This window comes from Podarcis erhardii, assembly GCF_964252035.2.
Source record: "Podarcis erhardii genome assembly, chromosome: 12".
In the NCBI taxonomy this organism is placed as follows: domain Eukaryota; kingdom Metazoa; phylum Chordata; class Lepidosauria; order Squamata; family Lacertidae; genus Podarcis; species Podarcis erhardii.
The window spans coordinates 34,929,610-34,950,152 of record NC_138513.1 but is presented as its reverse complement, the minus strand read 5'-3'; positions in this window follow the sequence as shown (position 1 = coordinate 34,950,152).

The window sequence follows — 20,543 nt, the reverse complement described above, 5'->3', positions numbered from 1 at the left end:
TGCCAAGGGTGTGGATGATGTCCAGCTATAGGGACCACATTTCTGCCTGGGGATAGCTCCACAGCTACAGACCCTCCAAGTGTCCCTATTTTCCAGGCCGTCCCTGTTTCTGATTTGATCCCGGAATGTCCTGATTTTCCTTAGGATGTTCCTATTTTCATCAAAGAAATGTTGGAGGGTATGGAGTTATGCAACCCCTGAGCCAAGGAGATAAGTAACTACAGTGGTACCTCTGGTTACGAACTTAATTCATTCCGGAGGTCCGTTCTTAACCTGAATCTGTTCTTAACCTGAGGTACCACTTTACCTAATGGGGTCTCCTGCTGCCGCTATGCCACTGGCACACAATTTCTGTTCTCATCCTGAGGTAAAGTTCTTAACCCAAGGTACTATTTCCGGGTTAGCGGAGTTTGTAACCCGAAGTGTTTGTAACCCGAGGTACCACTGTATACAACCTTTAGAAGACATCTGAAGGGAGCCCTGCATAGGGAGGTTTTTTGCTTCTTTTTTTTAAAAAAAAGGTTTGATGGTTTATAATTTTTTATATTTGTTTGAAGCCACCCAGAGTGGCTAGGGGTACCCTTATCTTTTTAAAATTACATAATTAATAGTTTTGTCTGATTCACAGGGAGTTCACTAATAGCAGGGAATGGGAAGTTAAAACTTTGCAATCACCTGTATTGCATAGTGCCTATGATTAGTTCTGGTTGGAAGACTTTACTAAGAATAATAATGAGAATTAGACATATTAGAAATATTAGACTTTTCCAGCATTATTGGGGGGTTTTCAACAGAAGAGTAGAAGATAAGCATTTATTGCATGTGCATTGTAACAAGGAAATGTGGCTGCCCCTTCTCTGCTTTGGGGCTAAACAGGAATATTTTATTTTTTCAGAGATTAGCAGGAGCCTCGTAAACTTGTAGCATGGTTTCTGACATGTGTTGCAGTTATGCAGCACAGTACAGTCCGTATTTACTCAGAAAAAAGTCCCACTGTCTTCTATATGGTTTACTCCCTTAGAACGGCACCCTATGTAAAGGAAGTTAAGGGGAGAGACTCATTGGTTTAAGTTTTTGTTTTTTCAAGCTTCCTGTATTCCTTGTATGGAAGTAGAGTTGAGATGTTTACTCAGTTCTATAGCATATATTGCAGCTGCCATCTTCTGGTGATAAGTGTTTCAGCACCAGATAATTCCACAATACTTCTGCTCAACGTATCAAACAGCAAAGTCTCCCCCCCTTTTTTTTTGCCAAAACACTCTCTCTTTTGAGGGCTAAACAAAGCATTTAATCTTTAACAGGTATTCGTGTGTTTTATTTTAAGAGACATTTTACAGTCGTTTTCTCATAGCCCTAACAATACATAACACATTCATGTTCGAATAAAACGCTTACCAAATCAGTCTGATAAATTACTGGGGCAACAGCAAAAATGTTCCTACTCTCCCTAATTCTTTTTTTTTGGGGGGGGGGAAGGTTGCTCTGAAAGGGAAGGAGAAATGTGTTCACACATTCAGAATGAGGGCAGTGCTGCTCCAGAAAAGATTGCCCTCGTTCTTAACTGGCTTCATAGCATTACCATCTAGCCCTGTCTTATTGGCTCTGTAGTATCACATGATGTTGTCATGTTCACCAAGTGATTCGTGGCTGCTTGAGTTCACTCATGTAGTTATCACCATAAAGGGGGGGATGCCCCCAAAATGGGGCCAGTAATGTGAAAATAATGCAGGGAAAGAAAGTGAGCTTTCACAGGCCACACTGGAAGGGTTAAGCTTCTTAAAGCTAATGCTGAGCTAAATACAGTGGTACCTCGGGTTAAGTACTTAATTCGTTCCGGAGGTCCGTTCTTAACCTGAAGCACCACTTTAGCTAATGGGGCCTCCTGCTGCCGCAACGCCGCTGGAGAGCACAATTTCTGTTCTCATCCTGAAGCAAAGTTCTTAACCTGAAGCACTATTTCTGGGTTAGCGGAGTCTGTAACCTGAAGCGTATGTAACCTGAGGTACCACTGTATATGTTTCCCCAGCAATGGGGAAGGCCAGGTATTGGTGACTTCTAGGCAAGTATGAAAAGTTTTCAGGTTGGATGTAAATTCACCATAAGGTGAAGTAGTTGTGGGTTTGCCTTTTGTTAAGAAACAAAAAGCTTTGCCCTCACTTCATGCGGAGACTGGCTGCTTGGCACTTTGGGACAGAATGCACCATGGGGACATAACACAGTTCTCAGGGGCATTATTGGAGGAAAACACAGCCCCGTGACTTCATGTTTTTCCCATGGGGCACTCAATTCCAAATTGCAGAGGGAATGCTGGCAGGTTACTGAGGGAAGCCGAGCTGGTTGAAGTAAGAGCAAAGCTTCTTCTTCTTCTTTTGGAACATCAAAAACTCTTGGACATTTCATCTCTGAGGTAAGTCTTCCTTCCCCCAGCCACAGAGCAACAAAAATAAAAATAAAAAGGTCTGGGTCGACTGCATCAGCCCAGTACCACCTTGAACACAATGTGAAAGCTGGAAACATTGTGAACTGAGTATTAGACCCTTAATCTGAGGATTGTGGGTACGAGCCCCACATTGGGCTAAATATTCCTACACTGCTGGGGGTTGGGCTAGGTAACCCTCAAGGTCCCTTCCACAGTTCTACGTGAAGGCTGGAAAGATGAGATGGGACAGAGAACATTACTCCCAGCAAATGAACTTGCTCTGTGATGGAAGGAAGTTCACTGTAGCTGTGTACACATTACAGGCTTAAAACACAGCTAGGTGGTTCTTTTTTTTCAATTCACACCCAGGCTAGCTTGGGGGGAAATGCATCAAAACACAGTACAGTGGTACCTCGGTTTAAGAACAGCCCTGTTTACAAACTATTCGGTTTACGAACTCTGCAAAACCGGAAGTAGTGTCCCGGTTTACAAATTTTACCTCAGTCTAAGAAGCCAAACGGTGGAAGGGCACCAGCGGTGGGAGGCCTCATTAGGGAAAGCGCGCCTCAGTTTAAGAACGGTTTCAGTTTAAGAACGGACTTCCAGAACAGATTACATTTGTAAACTGAAGTTCTTATTTCATAAGAAACAATAGGATAGATATGGATTGTGGCTAATGTCCTGTGTGCAGGTACTTCCTAAACTAGTGGTAAAAGGTAAAAAAAAGGATGGTTAAATCCAGTCAAACTTGACTATGGGGTTGCGGCGCTCATCTTGCTTTCAGGCCAAGGGAGCCGGCGTTTGTCCACAGCACCTTTCCGGGTCCTGTGGCCAGCATGACTAAACCTCTTCTGGTGCAACAGAACACCGTGATGGAAGCCAGAGCACACGGAAACGCTGTTTACCTTCCTGCCGCAGCAGTATCTGTTTCTCTACTTGCACTGGTATGCTTTTGAATGGCTAGGTTGACAGGAGCTAGGACAGAGCAACAGGAACTCACCCCGTTGCGGGATTCGAACCACCGATCTTCTGATCGGCAAGCACAAGAGGCTCAGTGGTTTAGACCACGGCGCCACCCGTGTAGTGGTGGAAAGGCACTGGGTGCAGAGTAAATTGGAGTGTGTACATAATATGTGAATGAGAGAAAGAAATCAATCTATACTTGTACGGGAGCTGAAAACAAACCTTCCTTTGGCATGTAGGCTGAATGCTCACTACATTTCTCACTGGGTTGTGGTTGTGTTGATTTCCAGAGGCTGTAACAGTTTGCACAACCCCAATTGTCTGGTTGCAAGGCTCTTCTTTAAACCCATTTCTTTGAGCTTACTGAGGCATGTGGGCTAAACTTGTCTGCATTTGTTTTATTCCTTTATAAACAGCTTGCTGCAGTTCAAGCTATTTGATTACGCAGAAGTCTTTACACAGTGCCAAGTCTTCTGTCGTCCTCCAGCAGACAGTAGTAGCTTCACCTATACTGCCTTAGCAGGATTTCCCCAGACTGAGACAAATCAAGAACAGTTTCTAAACTAGATGCATCTTTGATGTTGCTAATGAAGTTGGGGGGGAATACTTGAATTAATGGCACTGTCATTCACACCTGTCACTATCTGGAAGAAAGCATTCCGCGTTGGTCATGATCCAGCCAGGGGTGGTCTTGTGGACAAATGATGTGGGTGGGGGGAGAATGGGGAAAGGCAAACGGAAACATTTATTGTGACTTATTACATCTTCTGGAAGCGCAGACATTAGTTACGCAAACCCATTTGCATCTGTACAGAGACGTAAGTTGAAAAAGCACACACTGGATAAATATTTCTGCTTACATTATGGCTATGGCCATGTAGGTAAAGGTAAAGGACCCCTGGATGGTTAAGTCCAGTAAAAGGAGACTATGGGGTTGTGGCGTTTGACCACAGACAGCTTTCTGGGTCATGCGGCCAGCATGACTAAACTGCTTCTGGCGCAATGGAACACCGTGACGGAAGCCAGAGCGCACAGAAATGTCATTTACTTTCCTGCCACAACAGTACCTATTTATCTACTTGCACTGGCATGCTTTCGAACTGCTAGGTTGGCAGGAGCTGGGACAGAGGAACGGGAGCTCACTCCGTCACGGGGATTCAAACCGCCGACCTTCTGATTGGCAAGCCCAAGAGGCTCAATGGTTTAGACCACAGCGCCACCCGTGTCTTCTGTTTACATTATGGCCATGGCCATGTGGGTATGTCCAGTAGACCCTCTTCCCTATTCATGCAGCTCATCTACCTTTCCACATGTGCAATCCCAGCATAACTGGATCAGACTTTTTATCCCACATACTGGGATTCACTACACAGCTGTTCTTTGTCTACATGGCACCTATTCCATGTGCTCTGGATCAGAATAGCTGTAGGTAATAAGCCAGCTCCAGCATTGTTTATCCATCAAGAAGTTGATGTGTGATGCCCATCCGGGGTAAAATACTGTGCATTTTACTGTGTAAAATAAGACTGTGCATCTCTTCTGCGATGAGATGAGCAAGTAAACATACATTGTCTTTATTTTGTACATCCTCTGAGGAGCTCAGGATCCTGTACCTCCTTCACCTATATTTTATCCTCACATGGTTAAGCAGAACCAGAGGAGGAAGAGATTTCCCCCATAAGTTCAGCTTCTCTAGCTCTTGCCACATACTGGCTTCTGTTTAGGACTTGCACATCTATCTCTAGGGAAGCAGCCCACTTTCCCTCTTTGTCTGTTTACCTAGAAGTGTAAAAAGCAGAGTGGGAGTCAGCTGAGCATCTCCTTTTGGCTTCATCCCAGAATTTGCTCTGGGCTGAAATCCACAAACTAGTTAAGCCCAAGTAATTATATCTAAGTCTTTCCATAGGACTAAGTAGGGTCAAATTCAAGTCATCGGTTCCTTTTAAAACTGAACAGATGGAGTTGTGTTTTTGTTTGTGGTTTGTTTGTGTGTTTTTTTGTCTGGGAGAGCCATCCTGGAGATGAAAAAAATAAACAAACCCCAAACAAGAACCCTGCCTTATGTCTTGCTGCAGTATTTAAAGACACATAAGCTGTGTTATGGGCGTGTGTCCAGAGACTTGCCTAGTCTAATTTTAATTTGTTTGCACTGGAATAAAATATAAATAAATCTGAAATCCCAAAGAGGGTTTATTCCGCTTAATTTAGAACTTCAGCTGCTTGGCTGAAATGCTTTGCAATTTAGCTGCCATTAGGGAGCAAAGGGACAAATATTCACGTGATGCTTTGATACTGTGTGTTCCAAGATGCAGCTTCTGGCTCCAAGCCAAAGCCTGTTGTATCTGCATGCCTCTTAGAGATTGGAATATGCTTCATCTCAGCACACCTGTCAGATTTTCAATTGTTTCTGCATTCCACACACCCAGTGGCAAAGCCAGATTTGATAGCACCAACATCTAACACACACCTGCGCATCTTTCATTAAAAGGTTTGAGCTCTTGCATGGAACCACATGATTAACAAACACAACAAAACACCCAGCCTATAATCAGCTTTGTCGCAAAATAGACTTCACTTCTTGCATCTATATACAGTGGTACCTCGGGTTACATACGCTTCAGGTTACATACGCTTCAGGTTACAGACTCCACTAACCCATAAATAGTGCTTCAGGTTAAGAACTTTGCTTCAGGATGAGAACAGAAATCGTGCTCTGGCAGCGTGGCAGCAGCGGGAGGCCCCATTAGCTAAAGTGGTGCTTCAGGTTAAGAACAGACCTCCGGAACGAATTAAGTACTTAACCTGAGGTACCACTGTACTTCCTCCAAAAACTCAAGGAAATAAACACAATTCTCCAAACCCACCCCCCCTTTTATCTGCCTAACAACCCTGTAAGGTAGGCTAATTGGGCTGAGAAATTAGCTCCAACTTTTGCATTTCACTACCAACATTTTCATTTTTCTTCTTTACACCTGTGTCTCTGTGTGTGTACATACACACACAAAACTGCCAACTGATAACAGGCATCCAGTGAAATCAATTCTTTCCACAAAAGCTTATGCCATAATGAAGTGGCTAGTTCTTAAGGTGGCACAAGCCTCTGTGCTATTTATACCACTGTCATCAAGTCAATTCACAGTTTAATGCCGTGGTTCCCAATGTGGGGCACACGCCTCACAGGGGGGGCAATTTGATTTTTAAGGGAGGCAATTTGAGAATGAGTTATTAACAATGAATGGCCTTTTAGGCTTCCTCCGCATGAACAGGAATTCACTATTTGAATAATAAGAATTATATGTCACCAGGGGGCGGGGAGTGTCAGGATTTTAGAGATGCTTAGGTGGGGCATGGCCAAAAAAAAGGTTGGGAACCACTGGTTTAATGGGAGTTTAAACCTAGGGCTTCCTAGTTTGATACTCTCAACTCTCAGTACTTATATGGAGAGTAATTCGAGGCATGTTGCTTCAGTGGGGCTTACTCACAAATACATGCATGGAATTGCAGCTCAAGTGGGTAATGAAAAAAAATTGTTGCTAACTATTTCAGCCAAATGATGCAACCTGTAAAATAACTGGCCCTCCCCTCCCCGACTTACACAAACCGTGACCAGTGTTTGAGCTGTTCTTTATGAAAACTTAGTGTAAATGAAGCTTGGCAGCTTCAGGATGTCAAAGGGACCGCAATCTAATAAACTAATCTCTGACGAACACGCTTATTTCCTATGAGAACTGATTACGCTGATCAGCAACTGTTTTAGGAAATAGTCCTCTGACATGCTTTTGTGAAATATGCTAACACAATATAACTTTAGTTGCTGCCATTCCAATAACCCCAAGTCTTTGTAACTTATAAAGTAGCACTCTATACTTTGGCAGCTAAGAAGATCATGAGGAAAGAACTAGATAAAATAGCGGTCAACTGCAAAGGGGATTCGGATATTTAATTTGGCGCATTTTACTAGAGAATCTTATGCTATTCTATTTTATGCAACAAACAATCTTAGTAGTTGTGACCGTGGTTTATATTGTATGTGTGGTGCCTGATGATTTTTATGGTTATTGCTGTTTTTCCTTTTGTTATTTTCCTGAATGATGCCATGGCCTATGGCTAGCGCAATAGAAGTCTATGATGATGATGAAATTAACCCCAAACATACTTATTATGTATGCACTGTATGCAAATTGTTTAGGAGCACTCTCTCCGTGTGTGTATGTGTAGTTTTTCCCCATCATTTGACAGTTTGGATGGGGCTGAGAGCAGAGTGCAATCCAAAAGTCAATTAAATGGTGGTGCAGCAATAAAACTGGTAACACATCTGCAAAGCTAAGCAGTGACAGGTGTGTTTTCAAATTGGATTGGGGGCCACATACTGAGATTCCTGCATTGCAGGGGGTTGGACTACATGACCCCCTGGGTCCCTTCCAGTTCTACAGTTCAAAGAGTCTATGAAACAAAAGCATTTATTATGTTTTCATATGTGTTGGAAGTTGCCCAAAGTTGCTGGGGCAACCCAGTCAGATGTTCAGGGAATAATAATAATAATAATAATAATAATAATAATGGTAGTCTGCAAAGCTACTTATTCTGGAACAATGATGGTAACATCAATAGGACTACTCCACAAGTATGTGATTTCAGTGGTTTCTTTCATCATCATCATCATCATCATCATTTATTTCTATTGGATTTTATAGAGAAAGTACAGCTAGGACGGGTAATGCAAATAAACAAACCAAACCATAACAGTCTTGTTTGTATATTCATACATGACAAGGTATAACACATTAGGTTTACCGTCACATTTTCCATGGTCAGTGTACGCATTTTAGTTTGCAAGCAAAATTAAAAGAAAGAAAACCAATACACAAAAAAATTGATTCCCCCCCCCCCCGATTAGTTTTAACAGTATTTGCAAATACAACAGGTAAGTCATTTCTGAGCCACAACCACATGGTCGTTTGCCATTAATCTTTTCCCACCTTTTCATACCTATGCGTTAATAGGAAACAATGACAGAGAAATAGAATTTTGCTGGTTGAACCTTTGCTTTTATGAGAAGATGCAGGAACCTGAAAATCTCCACCTGTAAAGCAAAAGACAATTTGGCAAGGAAGAAGCTGATGCCAACTTCACCAGCTGTTGGCTCGCAATCTATGCCTACAGAGAGTACTGCATTTGCCCTGCCATCCGTGCAGTGCAGATGGCCACAGGACCGGGGTGAGCTGAAGGTAGATGCCGTGTGAATTGCATCAGCCTGATATTTATAAGATGACTGGAAGGATGAGGAGGGGAAATGCCACCTTGTAGAACTGGTTCCTTAAGGGAGAAACTGTCCTAATTCAGCTTCTCCAGCTTTTGGATGCTATTTTACACTACAGAAACGAGACACACTAATTGTATTCATGCAACGAATATCCTTCTATGCACACTTGCTAAGAAGTAAATATCACCAAGTTCCCTGGGACTTCTTTCTGAACAGCATGCATAGAATTGCACTGTGACCGATGCTTATTGGGGAAGCACCTCTTTTTCATAATACTAAGGTTACAAAAAGTCTTTGTAAATATGCAAAGCACAGATAACACCTGTTCTTCCAGGCCTTCTAAACTGAGCCTTTTGGTGTTTGGACAAGATATAAAGACTTAACTTGAAAATAAAACCCCAAGGTGGCTATCACCTATGGAAGCGAAGGCTCTGAAAAAACTCAATATGGAGGCCAACTGGCCAAAATATTGGGAGATTTTGGAATAGGAGGGTGACAAATTGAAACTGCAGAGTTTCGAGAAATTAAAGGATAAAGTGCGAGATTGGCTTCATTATTTTCAAATAAGGGAGGCCTATAATTTAGATAAAAAAATTGGCTTCCAGGTGGAAAAATCAAAATTAGAAACAGAACTGTTAGAACCCAAAGCTAAGATACTATCAAGAATGTATAACTTGCTGTTGAAATGGAACATTGAGGATGAAACAGTAAAATCTGCTATGATAAAATGGGCACAAGATATCGGACATGACATTATGTTTGCTGACTGGGAACAGTTGTGGACCACAGGTATGAAATTTACGGCATGTAATGCCTTAAGAGAGAATATTATGAAAATGATATACAGGTGGTACATGACTCCAGTCAAGGTTGCAAAAATCTATCATTTGCCCGATAATAAATGCTGGAAATGTAAAGAGACTGAAGGCACATTCTTTCACCTTTGGTGGACGTACCCAAGGATTAAGGCTTTCTGGGAGATGATCTATAATGAAATGAAAAAGGTATTTAAATATACTTTCCTGAAGAAACCAGAGGCCTTTCTCCTGGGCATGGTCGGCCAATTGGTGCCAAAGAAGGATAGAACTTTCTTTATGTACGCTACAGCAGCAGCGAGGATACTCATTGCAAAGCATTGGAAGACACAAGACCTACCCACCCTGGAAGAATGGCAGATGCAAGTAATGGACTACATGGAATTGGCGGAAATGACTGGCAGAATCCGAGAACAGGGAGAAGAGTTGGTGGAAGAAGATTGGAAGAAGTTTACAATCTATCTACAGAAACACTGTAAAATTATTGAATGTTAATGACGTTGGAATGAAACAAAGTGGTTCTAGCAATAAGGCAAAATAAGAATATGCAAGAATGGATTGATATCGGATGAAAATGTGAAGTTAGAATATGTGAGGATAAACAATTAAGGGTAAATTAAAAGGGTATGAATTTGCTGAACAAATTTTTAAATGGAATACAAAAAAGGGAGGTGTGAGGAAGTCATGAAAATAAGTAAATGAGTGATAAGATATTAGAAAGAGGGATTTTTATTTTTTATTTTTTATTTTATGTTAAATTCTGTTTTTTTGTATTTTCTTTGTGTGTTCTTTGTTTACTGTTTACTGTTTTGTAATTTTTTTTGTTAAAAACTTAATAAATATTATTTTTTAAAAAATAAACTGAGCCTTTTGGTTTTTACCTCCGTGTTTTTAATCTTGGGGGTGCTTTGTGCTCTGTTTTAGTTGTATTTGTTGAATTTTGATTATTTATTTTTTAAAAATTACACGTTATTTTGCATTCACATTGTTTTTGTACTACGGGGAGACACACAAATGCTGAAAGTGAACAAAACAAACTTTTAATTGCAAAAGTCAGTGTGTACCTTATGGTCTCCACAGAGCATCAAAGAATCATCGAGTCCAACCCCCTACAATGCAGGAATCTTTTGCCCAATGTGTTGAAGAGTAGCATTTGATACAGCCACACCAGTGGCAGCAACAACATCCAAGTCCCATGGAGAGGACATTTGCTGCCATCATCTCCCTGATCCTTTATAAGTCACCACTGCCTTTTAGAAATATCACATTAGCGTGTTATTGCGCCTCAGTTTTTGCTTATTGCCTTCCCCCTTGGAGGCCTGTTGTTGGACAGAGAGGCAGGATATAAATAATGCCAATAAATAAATAAGGCCATTTGTAAGGTCAGTTGGCAAGCCTAAACCTAGCTTGGCTAAAATTCAGAAAGCGTTGGTTGTGGGTAGCCTCTTATCTCATGACTTGCATGGGGTTGAATGAGAGAGGCACATTGACGGAGCTAGCTGAATTTCTACCCATTTGTGCTATTTATACTTGGGGCTTGTCCTCAGTGGCGTAGCGTGGGGGGTGCCAGGGGTGCCGGCCGCACCGGGCGCAACTTGGGCAGGGGCGCACTCGCACTAGCAGCTCTCTGCCCCTACTAAAATCCACTGGTTAGGGAGCCCGCGCTCGCTCGGCTTGGCGAGGAGGTCGCAGAAGGGGGAGAGCAAAGCCTTCTGCCGCTGGCAAAAAAAGGAGAGGAAGCCGGGCGGGCGGGCTGGCTGGCTGGCTCGCGGGGGTCTGGCTGCGCCTGCTGCTGCCGTTGCCGCTGCTGCCGGGCTTTGACAGCTTGGCGAAGCGGAGGGAGAGGTAATTGCGTCTCTCTTTCCACTGGCCGCCTGGGTAGTGAGCCGAGCGGAGCAGGGAGTCTGGCGAGGGGGCGGGAAGAGACTTTCCCCCCTTTTTCCCACCTCGCCTGGTCAAAAAGGAGAGCGGAGTCTCCTCAGGGTGCCCTCAGGCAGGGCAGGGCAAGGCAAGCAGAGCGAGGAGGAGAGAGAGGGGAAGGGGGGGGAGCAGCCAGGAAACGACGCGGTGTGGAGGGGGAATCAATTAAGGAGAGAAGCCTCGCTGCTGCTGCTGCTTGGGAGAGTAAATTACTGTACTTGCCTTGCCCCGGGTTAGGGGGCGCAAATTATTTGCCTTGCCCCGGGTTGGGGGGCGCAAATTACTTGCCTTGCCCCGGGTGCTGATAACCCACGCTACGCCGCTGCTTGTCCTTATAATATTCTAAGAACTGGTAATGCTGAGCTGCTAACCCCAATTAATCCAGGAGCATCTCTCCCCATAGTCTGCATAGCCTTTTCTATGAAGCGGGAGGATCACGCTACACTGATGATAATATTCAGAATGACAGAACTGCTCCTTTGGAGACAGCCCCTAGAATTAAACCAGCTATTAACTCTGTAACCATTCCTGGAACGTTTCAAAGTACAGCGGTACCTCGGGTTAAGTTCTTAATTCGTTCCGGAGGTTCGTTCTTAACCTGAAACTGTTCTTAACCTGAAGCACCACTTTAGCTAATGGGGCCTCCTGCTGCTGCTGCGCCGCCAGAGAACGATTTCTGTTCTCATCCTGAAGCAAAGTTCTTAACCTGAAGCACTATTTCTGGGTTAGCAGACTCTGTAACCTGAAGCGTATGTAACCTGAAGCATATGTAACCCAAGGTACCACTGTACACTGAATGCTTAACTTGGGGAATGACTGGCCGTTTTCTTTGGAAAACCTCGTATGCATTTGACACAAGAGGAGCTAATTGGATAGCAAGGGGAAACATATATTGTTAAACACAATATGCCAATTAGCAACTTAGAGCACTTTACTGACTGCTTGGCTCAGCCTGGATCAAACAGACTTGGAGCATAACCCTGATCCATGAAATCCCAGGGGTGTTAGGCACACATTAGCCTTCAAATTCTGACGAGAGCTGCCGCCTAGAATGCATTGCAGCTCAGCAATCCGGAACCAACCCAGGTCAACAGCTCCCTTTCAATATTGTGGACTCACCTACCTTTTCGACTGAAGCAGTGCAAGGTCATTTGGCAAAGTCTGGCTGCATTAAAATAGTTTCAGTTTGTTTAGAAAATGCACGCCTACCTTTCTTGGCACTCAGCTCTCAACTGTGGCTCCAAGAAGCCGCCAGCGTGCGATGGGAACCGATGAGTCTCAAACCCTTGGTGATTTAGGGACTTCCCTTGCATGAGAAGACAGGCTCTGGCAGATTGAGTGGACAAGACCAGTAGTGGGTCCAACAGTCAAGAAGGCGGTTTCTTCACATGCTGTAAAGGAGAAGCAAAACTCTAGGAGAAGCAAAACTCTGATCCTAAACCTCCGCTGCCTTGCAGGATAGGGAGAAGAAAAGGCTAAGGACTAAACCCTACACAAATCCAGAGCGGAGTCCCTAAGATGGTTGGATGGTGCCTTGTACGCTTCCTTCCAGCAGTTCCTTCAGCCAAGCTGATGCCAAATGAATTGCTGTGCCATGAAGGGGGTCTTATCCTCTGGGCAGCCCAGGCTTGTGCCCTGGGGTGGTTAGTTGGTGCTGCTAACACAACCGTTTGACTTCACCCTCCAGAGACGTACTCCATTGTCTCTCAAGACGGATGGATGGCAACATGTTTAACATGTGTTCCCATTCACCCAGTTCCAGTCCAGGTCTTACAAAAGGCTCTGGAGACCAGGTCATGAGGCCAATGAGGACACAGATCTCTGGTGGGCTTTTCTCATGCCTGATGTTTGAGTTGGTCCTAAATAAAGTGTTTTGGACACTATCCTTCATGCATCAATTCCATCTTACAACAGGATATGGAGTTTCGAGTCCTCCCTCAGGGAAACGTGAATGTATTTTCCACAAGGTGTGTGATTTAGATCTGTAATTTCAAATATACGATCAAAAAAATATTAGCAGCATAAATCAAATTTGCTTCCCTTTTCAGCTGAATGACGTTTCCATTCTTTGACCAAAAGCATGATATAATTGGGATATAAATCATACAGTACCAAAAAATATATATGCATGCATGTTTGCAAAAGAGTTCAGATGTTTGTATATTTTCCTACTGTCAAATGGAATACAGAAAACTGGACAAGGGGGATTTAAGTGCACTCCCCATGTATTCCTACAATGGTTGTTTGTATCTGCTGACTCACAAGGACAGAGGAAATCTCCAGGACTTTGCTGAATATAAAAAATACTTCATGCACAGCCATTCTTAGTGATGCACGCAGGGAATCCAGGGTTTTGACAATGACAATTGTACCCTAAAAATGTTCTGACCTAAAAAGTCCGGAACAGGATTTGCATGCTTTTTGAGACTTGATGCCTAGATCTTGTTAAAATTTCAGGTCCTTTTACAAAAGAGAACACACCACACTAGATGGCAGTCTAGGAGAGAAAAAGAAAAGGTTTTGATGCCTATATGCTCACTACTTTCAGCTGCCAAGAGTTATTATTTTTCCCCGGAAGATAAACATGCAACCTCTGAATAATTTCTAGGGTTATTTGCTTGACGACTTCTTTAGTAAACAAAAGCAAGTCCTCTGTTCGTGGCGGCAATTGTGGGCAACATCCTGCAACTTGGGCACTATCCAGCGTTGCAGATAACATTTCAGCCATAACTGAGCAACACATTTGTTTCCATGGTGATTCTCTCCCCTGTAAATTCCATGATGCACAGAACGTGGGCTTGTTCTCAGGTTATGTAACTTTGCTGATTTTGCTGGTGGATCTGATCTGCAATTGCAACACTCATCGAATAGGGTGCTATGCGCCATCGTTTTTTCCATTGTGAAGGGAACAACCTCAAGTCTGTAAAAACCAAAATACTGTTTGAAGCTGCCCTCATGTGGTAAGATAATATATCACACCAGAGCAAACCCTCCTCTTCAGAACTGGCTTTGGTGTGTGTGTGTGTGTGTGTGTAAATACCACCAGCAGAAAACTATTGTTGTGAACAGTGTCAAGGTCATTCATCCCAGTGTTCTTTCTCTATGTATATTTACATTGATGCATATCAAGAATGCTATGATAAGAACTAAATGATATCTTTAACAACATTTGCAGCAGGAGACTTAAAAATATAGAGTTAACCAACATACAAATCGTTTGTAGGAAAGGGAACTCTCTCTCTCTTTCCAGCAGGGGAAGGGAATATTTTGCTATGAAGGGTTTACTGACTCATTTTGAAAATCCACCAGGAGCGGCAACCACTGAGCCTCTTGGGCTTGCCAATAAGATGATCAGTGGTTCGAATCCCTGTGATGGAGTGAGCTCCCGTTGCTCTGTCCCAGCTCCTGCCAACCTAGCAGTTAGAAAGCACACCAGTGCAAGTAGATAAATAGGTACCGTTGCAGCGGGAAGGTAAATGCCATTTCTGTATGCTCTGGCTTCCGTCACGGTGTTGCGTTGAGCCAGAAGCAGTTTAGTCATGCTGGATGCATGACCTGGAAATGTGATGGCCTGGGAATCCGATTCAGAGGCTGAACCTGAGGAATCCCAGCCTGCACAGGAGTCCCCGCCTTCAGGGCCGGCTGAGCTGGAGCAGGGGCTTGAACCTGAAGGGCCCTCACCTGTGCCGGATCCTCAGGAGCAGACACCAGCTGAATCCGCTCTGGCTCCGGAGGTGATCGAGGACCCATTGCCTGCAGGTGCTCCTCTCCCAGCCCTTTCAGGGGAAGGTGAGGTTGCCTCTGGGTCCAGTAACTCTCTAGCCTCTCTGGAGCTGCAGAGGCTCAGGGCAGAGAGGTGGAGGAAACTAAGTTCTCTCAGGAGGAGTGCTCACCTTAAGGCCAGAAGAAGCAAGTCACCTGTGGGCCGGGACCGCCCTATGCCTCAGAGGAGATAAAGGCCAGTCAGCCCAGTCCCAGGTTGTGGAAGCAACATTGTTGGTAGCCTGTTCCTGCCAGCACCCTGTCCTGCTTTTCCAGAGTTCCTGACCACGCCCGGCTCCTTGCCTTGGACCCCGCTTCGCCCTTGACGGACAGCCTCCATATCCTAAACCTAGGACCGGACTCAGACCATGCCGCATGGTAACCCCCCCCCCCGGGACCAGCACAGGAAAGCTGTCTGTGGACAAACACCGGCTACCTTGGCCTGAAAGCGAGATGAGCACCGCAACCCCATAGTCGCCTTTGACTGGACTTAACCATCCAGGAGTCCTTTACCTTTACATCCTGAGCCAAACATGGGCACTGCAGGATAGCATGGCTATTTCTGTCTTTCTGCCACCTCATCTCTACTCTGCTTTTATGCCTCTGCACACACACAGAGGCAATGGAAGCAAAACCCACCAGAAAAGCAAAACTCACATTGCCCAGAGAGGTGGATGATGCCAAGGGCTCTATGAAATGAGCTTCATGGGCTGCACATGGGCTGCAGGTTCCCCACCTGAGCTTTACAGAATATATGCTAGAACTATTTGTGTATTTTGTTAAACAGACAGGAGCATTTTAGAAGCATCTGAAAGTAGGAGAAAAGTCCCCTAGAATTACAATTTGACTCCTGAGACGAATTCCAGAGGGCTGTCATGTCCGTCTGTTGCCACAAAAAACAACAGTTTAAAGAATAATAGATTTTACTACGTCAAGTTTTGTGGACTAAAAATTCCTAGATAGAATCTTGGCAGCTTTAAGGACCAATAAAATAAAAATCCAAACCTCTGGGAGTTTTGAATGTTGGCTACCAATGGTATCAAATAGTATGGGAAACAGCCTTATTAGAAAAACTAACCAATAAACTGAAACTGACACGGGGACAAATAGAAGAAGACGCCTTCATCCTGGCTTGGTTCCTCTTTATTGTATACACAGCCCCAAAACACAACAACAAGAATTTGTCAACAGCATACGAATCAATCTGACTAACCTAATCCAAAACCACACACACACATGCCCCGCTCACACACAAAAACAGCCATCCAAAGACAACCGACCACACCCTAAGACACCCCAACCTCTCTCACCACCAAGGAAATACAACAAGTGAATAGTAAGAGAACCCATACAGGTAACGCTGACACAAAACCCCACACATACGCTAAGCAGAAGAATAGAAGCATTGTCACCCCACCCCACTCACCGTTCCCCCTTCCCCTCTTTCCCCCTCTTTTCTTCCTAACCTAACGCTGTATGTAACACTAATGTCTCACAACAAATGAAACTGATCTGTAGAAAACGCAGCTTGAAAAAGACAATGCACATATTTTTGTAAACTAATAAATCTTTAATAATAATAATAATAATAATAATAATAATAATAATAATAAATACACATGTTGGCTATGCCTGTTCTACCCAAAGAAGAACATGGAGGATAACCATAGCCCTGCAGAAACCTACCTTTTGACATCTTCTGGCTTGAGTGTGTGAGATAAATGGGTGGGGTGGGGGGAGAGAAGGGGGGGGCTAAACTTCACCGAGGCCCCCTATTTCCCACTTCATTCAACATCTCTTTGATTCAGGTATAGAAGATACATTAAAAATGATACTACTTCTGGGAGAGTGAAGCATTGCCCTAGTAATCCAAACAGAATCCCATCAAACCAGTGCAAAAGTGCTCGCCTGTTGACTGATAAACTGATGTAAGTGGAATGTTAAAATATGGACCACATTGTGTCTGATGTCTTACAGGTGTCCTCATGTCTGATTTCCTCACAATGACAATATTATTGAGGAACACATTGTTCCAATAAGCTGCAGAGACCTAATTATCTATCCGCCAATAATTCCCAAACCTATCCTGGCTAAGAAGTGGTGTTTCAAATCTAAACCTACAGAGGAACTGTATGTGGAGGAAGAAGCAGGCCTGTTTTTAAACTCCAGGAGCGGACCCAAGTGAAGCCTGCGCCCCAGTTGGATCCGCCCCTGGCCAAGCACCTGCCCCCAAGCCTGCTCGCCATTGGCCAATTCAGCAGCAGACTTGGATTCAAACGTCCACCACCAAGCCCACGTCAGACCAGTGCCAGGGAAGTCGACGGCCACCCCATAATGCCACCGTACCTAAATGAAGGTAAGCGGACTTACAAAAAGTTTTGCAAAATCTGTTTGATTCAGACAACATGAAACTCTTATTCTGGTTTGAAATTTTGGTTTGCCAACTAACCAGTATGTGCAAACCACAGTTTCCTATTTTCAGATGAAATGAAGGACTGTGGTTTGTTTCCAACCATGATCGGAAGCTTTACATTTCTCCCTCTCACATGAAAAACAGGATGAAGAGGAGGTGAAATGCATGAGCTCATGGTTGCTTATTCTCATTACAACTGAATAAGAACACTGACTCACTGGAACCTAGTACCATTTGATCTCAGAAACCCAAAGCTAATTTTGGAAGTTTGGTTCCTTTTGGGGGGAGGGCATGTTCTTCATTTTGTCTTAATTGTTCTATTTCTTTGTTCTCCCAATTATCTGATGCAAACCATTGGCTGATGTATTACCAAGCATTTTATATGGTTTTTTAAAAATAAAGAACTAAAACATTTGGGACAGAATGAGAAGGCAAAGAAACACAGCCCTGGAAAGTATATCCTTGAGCAGGATATACCCAAGGCCACCCAGTAAGCAAAAGATCCCACATCCTAATCCAATGGTCTCTCTGCCACACCACACTGACATGAGTCCCTGAATATGATTATTTTAAATCTTTATTTAATTTGCTTCTTCCAGCCTCAAGTATGGCATGACCAGGGGGGTGGGAGACGGTAGGAGTACATATTTTCAGTAACCTCCTCCTCTTAATGGATATCAATGCAGCATTCACCCTTCCAAATGAATGGAACAGTATATGTTTATTCTGATCAGCTGCAGTTCCTACCAAACAGTAAGCAAGGTTTTGGAAAGGTGCTTACCAGAACTAACCAGATAAATCAGTGACTTGCGCTCTTTGATCCTTTTTTCTGTTTCAAGAGTACTCATCCCTGTAATTCTTAATGTCATAAAACATTTTGCCCAAGGTGACAGATCTGCTGAAGCTCTGGAATATCATCTGAAGGGCCACAGCTGCCTTGGTTCAGCACAGAATGTGGTATTCTAGTCTTCCACTGGCCAAGTAAGCTACCCAAACCGCTGGAATGTACAACAAATGACCCAAAGGAAGAACCTAATGGAGATTAATAGAAAACGTAGCAAAGAAAACCGAGAAATGATTTTATTGGCAATAAACTAAAATGGAACAGATGTTGCGTTATTCAGCACTTTTGTGCTTGAGAATTCTTTTCCTCCACTGTGACTAATCTTCTCCTGTTGGAAAAAAATAATAATCGCAGTATAAGATAAACCTAGTGAGCGGATGATTTAATGCAAGGCAAAGTCCGATGCACTGCAGAGTCACTGAAGTAAAGAAGTAGACTAAATAGCATGCAGTGTCTACAAGAAAAGACTTACATAGCCATGGGATGCATGGGTAAGAAATCTCTGGTCAAGCAGGGTAAAATCTGCATTATGATATTGGAGCAGCTACACTTTTTGAAATATATTCTTTATTGATAAAAAAATTACAAGTGCACAGAGTAAAAGAGGACACAAGAAATAAGAAGAAACAAGAAATAGTACCCATGTAGAAAACACAACAACAACAGATAGTGTAACTTACAAAGGGAGGGATTGCTATTGTAGTTAACCAGATCTCAACCTACAAATGAATTTCAAATATCGTTAAATTTCTCCACAGCAAGTGTACACAACTTGTTTATGTGTAACAAGTTTGTACATCATCATAATAATAATAATTCCTTCCAGTAGCAACAAAGAGACCAACTAAGTTTGTACATATCTTCTATCCATTCATTGAAGGGGGCTGCATTTTTTTATTTTTCCAGTTCTTCCATACCAGTCTTTCTGCCATAGTAAGGGCTTGGAGAGTCTATGCATACTGTATTGTCCCTTTGTTAGATTCCATGTGTTGGGTATATAATACGAAAGGATATTTTCCTTTGCAAATTTAAGATTGTTCCGTATAGTCGTGTGGATTGTCTCCATCACACTCTGCTGTGGAGCAGTCACACTTGATGAATCACAACATACGGAGTGATTGGGGCAGGTCCACAAATGACTCTCTCAACAACTTTAGGGGGGGTGATCTCCTAAAAAAAAAAGCTCAACAACAACTTTGGCTCTTTGGCTGCCACCCCCCACCCAATAAAAATCCTGGCTATGCCCATGACTTTTTGACCATTTTCAGGCAAACCTGGCAGGTGAAGACCACTTTATCCAGGTGAGTTTGGCCCCTCCGTCAAGGCAACAGGCAACAAATTGCAGCATGAGAAAGATCTTGGGATGGGTGGAGAGAAAAAGAGGGGGGACAGTCAAAGAAAGACAGGCAAAGAAGACCCAAAACTTGCTCCAGTACATCTTGCCTCAACAAACTGCCCTGTGGAAAGGATTTCAGAAGGCAGAGGGAGACAGGAGGCTCTAGCAAGCTGACCTGTACTCTCCCCGCTTGGCCCTTTTATCATGTGGGAGCTTCCACATTTTCTCTTCAGACAGCAGCCTCCTAAATTGAAATTGCCCTCGCTTCAGTCTCAGCTGGTCATGTGGTATGCATAAAGGAAGAAGCTGTTTTTTAAAAAGAAGAAAAACATAAATAGCTCTGGTAGGTGGACAAAATGAGTGATGATGTTGTCTTTTGGACGGAGGCTGCAGGCCTCAAACAAGCTTCTACGCTGGCTATATCACTATAAATGGCTATAGGAACTATTTGTTTTCTAGCACAGTTGTGCCTCTCTGTGGAACTGAAACGATTAAAATATTACAGGCCTTAGATTCACTGTGAATTTAAGATTACTTCTCATGTTCCTGAGGAAACAGGCCACTTCCATGTCAAAAAATGTAATGTGAGAAAAGTTTATATAAATATCTCTGTCTGAGAAAGGAGATAATGAATGTGGGTTACTAAAGAGCCAAGCTGAAACAAACCTTACGGATATTGATCGAGAATGGAATCAAGCCAATATTAATTGTCAATTCCTTACACACTGAATTTGCCATTGTGCACCAGAAATTCTAAAGCCACATAGATATTTGAGGTAAACCCGATGTTACATTTGGCTTTCAATGT